Source organism: Schistocerca cancellata, chromosome 7 (assembly GCF_023864275.1).
Source record: "Schistocerca cancellata isolate TAMUIC-IGC-003103 chromosome 7, iqSchCanc2.1, whole genome shotgun sequence".
NCBI classification, from domain to species: Eukaryota; Metazoa; Arthropoda; class Insecta; order Orthoptera; family Acrididae; genus Schistocerca; species Schistocerca cancellata.
This window is the reverse complement of record NC_064632.1, coordinates 380,176,848-380,182,851: the sequence shown is the minus strand read 5'-3', so window position 1 is coordinate 380,182,851 and position 6,004 is coordinate 380,176,848. Positions and strand designations below refer to the sequence as shown.

At 43.6% G+C, this 6,004-nt stretch overlaps 1 pseudogene; it reads left to right on the top strand.

Annotated features, from left to right (window-relative positions):
* The first annotated feature begins 2,008 nt into the window (after nucleotides 1-2,008).
* LOC126093769 (5S ribosomal RNA) lies at nucleotides 2,009-2,126 on the top strand (annotated as a pseudogene).
* The last annotated feature ends 3,878 nt before the right edge of the window (nucleotides 2,127-6,004 follow it).

Here is a 6,004-nt window from a genome sequence, read left to right as displayed (position 1 = left end):
AAAGAGTTGCAAATAAAAGTTTTTTATTAAGTGTCTGTTATGGGGAGATTAAGTTACTAATTAGTCTGTTTTTTATCATTTTAGTGGCTAATATTATCAGTGGGGTGGTACTTGCATTAATTTGAGCATTTATTACTTTCAAAAATTTTTAAAAATATTATATACAAAATATTTTAATTCTCTACATTGCAATCGACATGCAACATTGAGTACGATAACTATCTTCCGTTGTCCATACAAGCATACTCAGAGCAGTCATGGTAAAGACATATTTGCAATGTATGCAGTTAGGCTAGGCCGCATCGTCAGCACGTCTTGGTAGATTCTCACACGGCAGACAACTTTAATAAAGTGCTGGGCTACACCAACGATGCGGTCCAGCCTTACTCTTTTGGTTGACATGTTTGTACCACGATTGATCTGAAGTTGGTTACATGAACAACCGAAAATAGTCATCATAATTAATGTTTCGTATCGTTTGCGATAGAAAATTAAAAAATTTGGATGAATTGTTTTTAATATATGTTATATCGATTTCCTCGATTTCCTGATAATACCATGTACTGTCAATTTATTTATTTCTTGTTCGCTGCAAGGGCAGTTTGAATCTGAAAGTTTTCCTGCAGTGTCAGCAGTTTTCTGTTATAACTGTTCATTCCAATAATTTTCATACACTGTTCCATCTTTGATGGTTTATGCCCGTGCTTTATTAGCCGTTCAGCAAAGATACAATGGCTGTTTTGATACTTCCGGCAACTTACGTGTGCTTTGTATCCATTTTTTAAGTTTTTGAAACGAGTCATCACCAGTTACTGTGGTTTGCAATCTTGACATTCTAACTGGTAAATACTAGCTCCTTACTATGTATGATCCTTGTTTCTTCAGTATCTCTGTTATTCTGTGTGTTGATTTCCGTTTGGTTTTGATCGTCACTTCATTAATGTTTCTGCTCTGTGCATATGAGTTTACTGTGGTGTCTGTGTTGTAGAATTTCGTGATGCTTCTGTTATCTGTTTATTTTCATGTTTGTTTAGCTGTATTTCGATTTTGTGACTGAGTTTTTAAATTAATTTTCCGTTTTATCATACGCGGACGATATTCAAAGATATCGGGATCCCGTGATCCTGGTAACGCCTTTCCCAACGTCCCGCTAGGCGGCGGCGGGGTTGTGCGATGAAGCTTTAAAGCGCTATACGCGCATGGCCTGATGATCTTGTCACCTCCAGAGAATACATGTCGAGCGAGTGAGACAGTGGGGGAGCTTTTGGAATGTGGAGTTGATGCCACGGGTTTGGCACTGTGTTACCTCGGACGGAAGTTTGGCGGCAGCGTTTATACTAGATGTTCAGTGAAATGCATTGAGAGGAAGGTGTTACGCTTGTCGGCCCGGCTAATTCACGGTCGAGATTACAAATGTAGGTGCACTTGAATAGGCTGCCCATTTCAGTTAAAGGTTAACTAGCGCAACGAATACAGCTTTCGTGACCAGGTAATTTGGAGGAACGTCACCTTATTGTCTTTGAGTTTTCATCGTGGCAAGCGAAGGAAAGCTCAGACTAATATAGACTGAGCATTACAGTTTGATACGCAAGCATTAGTGAGCATTGGTATTAATGCACGCCACATATGAACCTTGTTTCAGAATCTCACGGTGTCTGAGTGCATTCTGTTCAGGTCTATGTCTAGAATAGTACGCTCTATGCCCTGACGGTACCCTGACTGATGCGATTTGGTTTCGGCTGAGTGTTAAGTTTTGCGTAATAACGTTGATGTTTATTGGTCTAGTCCAGTGGTTCCCAATCTTTCTTAGACCATTACCCCTGAGTGTAATCAGACATTATCTAGCCCCCATCCTCGCCCCCCCCCCTCCTAGCCATGTGTTGCCCCCTTACATTATCACTAACTTTGCCACCTAACTAAACTGTAGAATGAAAGACTTCTCTTCCAAGACTTTTATTTATAAAATGATGAAAGGTGAATGGTATTTAGCTTGTGTGTGTTTTTGTGTTCCAACGGCCTTGCCGCAGTAGTAACACCGGTTCCCGTCAGATCACCGAAGCTAAGAGCTGTCGGGCTGGGCTAGCACTTGGATGGGTGACCATCCGGTCTGCCGAGCGCTGTTGACAAGCGGGGTGCACTCACCCCTTGTGAGACAAACTGAGCAGCTACCTGATTGAGAAGTAGCGGCTCCGGTCTAGGAAACTCACATACGGCTGGGAGAGCGGTGTGCTGACCACATGCCCCTCCATATCCGCATCCAGTGACGCCTGTGGGCTGAGGATGACACGGCGGCAGGTCGGAACCTTTGGGCCTTCATGGCCTGTGCGGGAGGAGTTTAGTTTCAGTTTTAGTGTTTTTGTGTTTTTGCGCAGTTGTTTGTATGGCTGTGTGTGTGTGTATGTATGTATGTATGTGTGTGTGTGTGTGTGTGTGTGTGTGTGTGTGTGTGTGTGTGTGTTAGATTGACTGACGAAGGAATTCGTGGTGCATCGCAAGTGCGACCCACAACTCCTTCTCAGATAAGAAAGCTAACTATCCACAGTAAGGGCACTACTCGTTACAAAACGCGCCTCCCCTGCATTATCCCTCTCCATTGCGGCGCTTTCTTGACCTGCAGACTGCAACCCCATTTAAAACCAAAAAAGTTCAGATGTTTGCACTATACTTCCTGTTCATAAATCACTTCACTGCTGCACTCCTTGCTTCTGAACTGTCAGAAATTGGACGACTTCAGGCTGTTAAGGCTTTGTGGCTAACCACTCTAATAACAATAATAACAATCATAATAATAAACGTGTGTTCAGCACTACAGCAGCCTTTATGTAGTTACTGCTGTGTCGTGCAGTCAATTAATTCATCTGTTTGTTTCGAAGCGAGTAATGAAGCAATTTCTGGACCACTGCAGGTAATATTTACAACATTTTAGTGAGTTATCTATTGGTTCAAATGGCTCTGAGCACTATGTGACTTAACATCTATGGTCATCAGTCCCCTAGAACTTAGAACAACTTAAACCTAACTAACCTAAGGACAGCACACAACACCCAGCCATCACGAGGCAGGAAAATCCCTGACCCCGCCGGGAATCGAACCCGGGAACCCGGGCGTGGGAAGCGAATACGCTACCGCACGACCACGAGATGCGGGCTGAGTTATCTAGCATTTGTTATGCAAATGTCTCACTTTTTCCATCAGCGATGTACAGAACAAAGCAGAACATATTTGTATAGTTCGTGGACTATAAGAGGAGCCTGTAACCTCCACCGCGTCAATGCAATCTTTTATTTGGCTTCACCACAACTATATCTGTGTGATGGTTCCAATTTCAGTTGTTCGTAGTTGTAATCCGTAGGTATTCAGTTGAATTAACAGCATTTAGATTTGTGTCATTTATTGTGTAACCTAAATTTAGCGGATTCATTTTAGTACTCGTGTGAATGACCGACACACTTTTCCTTATTGACAGACAAGTGTCACTTTTTGCACCATAAATTATACCGTGTCTAAGTCATTTTCCAATTGTTTTTGATCTTCTGATGACTTTACTAGAAAATAAATGAGAGAATCATCTACAAACAACATGTGTCAGCTGCTCATATTGTCCCCTTAATCGTTTATATAGTTTAGAAACAGCAGTGTGCTTATAACACTTACACGGGAAAAGCCGAATATGACCTTCCATCGACTACTGCGTACTGTGTCCTTTCTAACAGGAATCGAGACGTAACAACTGAAGTGATGCTTCATAGGGACGCAACTTGATTAGAAGTCTCTATGAGGAACGGTGTCAAAAGCCTTATGGAAATCTAGAAATGTGGAATCAATCTGAGATCCTTTGTGGATAGAACCCATTACTTCGTGCGAATAAAGAGGTAGTCGTATTCCACAAGAGCGATAATTTCCGAATTTGTGTTGTCTATGTGTCAATGGAGCATTGCCTTTGAGGTAATTCGTAATGTTCGAACACATTACATGTTGCAAAATCCTATAGCAAGTCATCGTGAGTGATGTGGGTCTGTTCAAAAATGGTTCAAATGGCTCTGAGCACTATGGGACTTAACTTGTAAGGTCATCAGTCCCCTAGAACTTAGAACTACTTAAACCTAACTAACCCAAGGACATCACACACATCCACGCCCGAGGCAGGATTCGAACCTGCGACCGTAGCGGTCACGCGGTTCCAGGCTGTAGCTCCTAAAACCGCTCGGCCACCCCGGCCGGCTGTGGGTCTGTGATTCAGCGGATTACTCCTATTTCCTTTCTGAACTATTGGTGTGACCTGTGCAACTTTCCAGCCTTTTGGTACAGATCTTCGTCGAGCGAGCGGTTGTATATGATCGTTAAGTGTGGGGCTCTTGTATCGGCATCCTTTGAAAGGAACCTAAGTGGTATGCCATCTAGAGAGGAAGACTTGCCCTTAGTGCGTGCCTTAAGGTGCTTTGCTACATCGAAGATATCTAAGTTACTTATGTGGCAGTTGTTCTTGATTCGAATTCGGCAATATTTACTTCGTCGTCTTTGGTGAAGCAATTTCGGAAAACTGTGTTTAATAATTACGTTTTAATGGCACTGTCATCCGTAATATTACCATTGCTGTCAGCCAGTGAAGGTATTGTGTCTCTTTCCGCTGGTGTACTTTACGTACGACCTGTATCTAGTTGGATTTTCTTTCAGATTTCGAGGCAGAATTACTTATAAAGGTAGAAGTGCGACTACGGTCCCGTTATTTGCAGACGTACGGCGCCGATGGTGGCTGCGTCCGAGGCTGTGGTGGCCACATGTGACCCGGCCAGGTCGCCGCTTAAGTATTGATCAGCGTGTGATGTGCCGCAGGAGTCGCGCTGGCCGATATCGCTGTTCGAATCCCGGACCGTCAGTCATGGTTTGCACCGGCGTTAAATAATTCATCCGGCTGCCGGGGGAGGCACCCTCGTTCTCTGAGAGCTGCCGATCTCTTCACTGACCAGTCCCAAGTGCCAGTGAACCTCACCTCGGACCGGCTACAGCTCTCCTTCACAATGTCACAATGTCAATGTCACAATGTCTGCATGTCTTTCTCTTATGTGCACCACTGAACTTGCGAATCGTACAATCGAGAGGAGGCAAATTGGCATTTTGCAACTCAGTGTAAGCACCCCAAAGACAAACCAAGTTTACACTTCCTATAACACTTTCAACGGCCTTATTTTGGAGAGGAAAAGAGTCAACAAGTTACCTGATGTATGCCATATCCAGCAGAAGCCACTCACTGATGACTATATCCCGCAGATCCACAAAACTGCAGGGTTGTTGTCGGCTAGAGTCCACCCGCTTTTCCAAATAGTCCCACGCGTTTTCTGTAAATACAGCACCATAGGTCTTTGGCATTTATGCCCAGAGTCGACCCACATTTTATTAGGTTTCATCATACAGAGCAGAAAGGCTTCCGCTACTACATGTGTGCAAGTAGTTGGGATCGGTACCAATCGCATCCCATCAAATGTCAGATGGTCACGAAGAGAGAGATAGGAGATGCAAGCAGGTGCGTTGTCATACTGATGCATACAAAGAACATGGGGATTCACACTGCGAGTTTGGCGGTAAATAAATTGCCCTGTTATTAATATTAACTTTCAGATATTTACGTACAGCTGCAACTATCCTGTCGACATTATTCACACTGACAGCTACTTAACAATGATTTCAGTAACTTCAAAATGAAGTTCACATTTTAATCAGAATTTTATTCAAGACTACTTCTTACCCACAGCTGTGGTTGCATGTCATTGGTTTTGGTATAATGAGTGATGATGAGTAAGTAAGCCACATCAGCTGCCCTCACGTGTTAGTCTGTTTGGGCTAGTATAGCTCATGATGTTCTCCCCCCTCTCCTCCCTCCCAGGCTGCCCCAATGCGCAATGCGTTGGTATGCACAGCGTCACTGCGAAGCAGTGCCTGCAGAGATGTGTTGGCATAAGTGTGCATCTGTACATCTTGCTACTGAAGTAGCTATACATTGCACTAC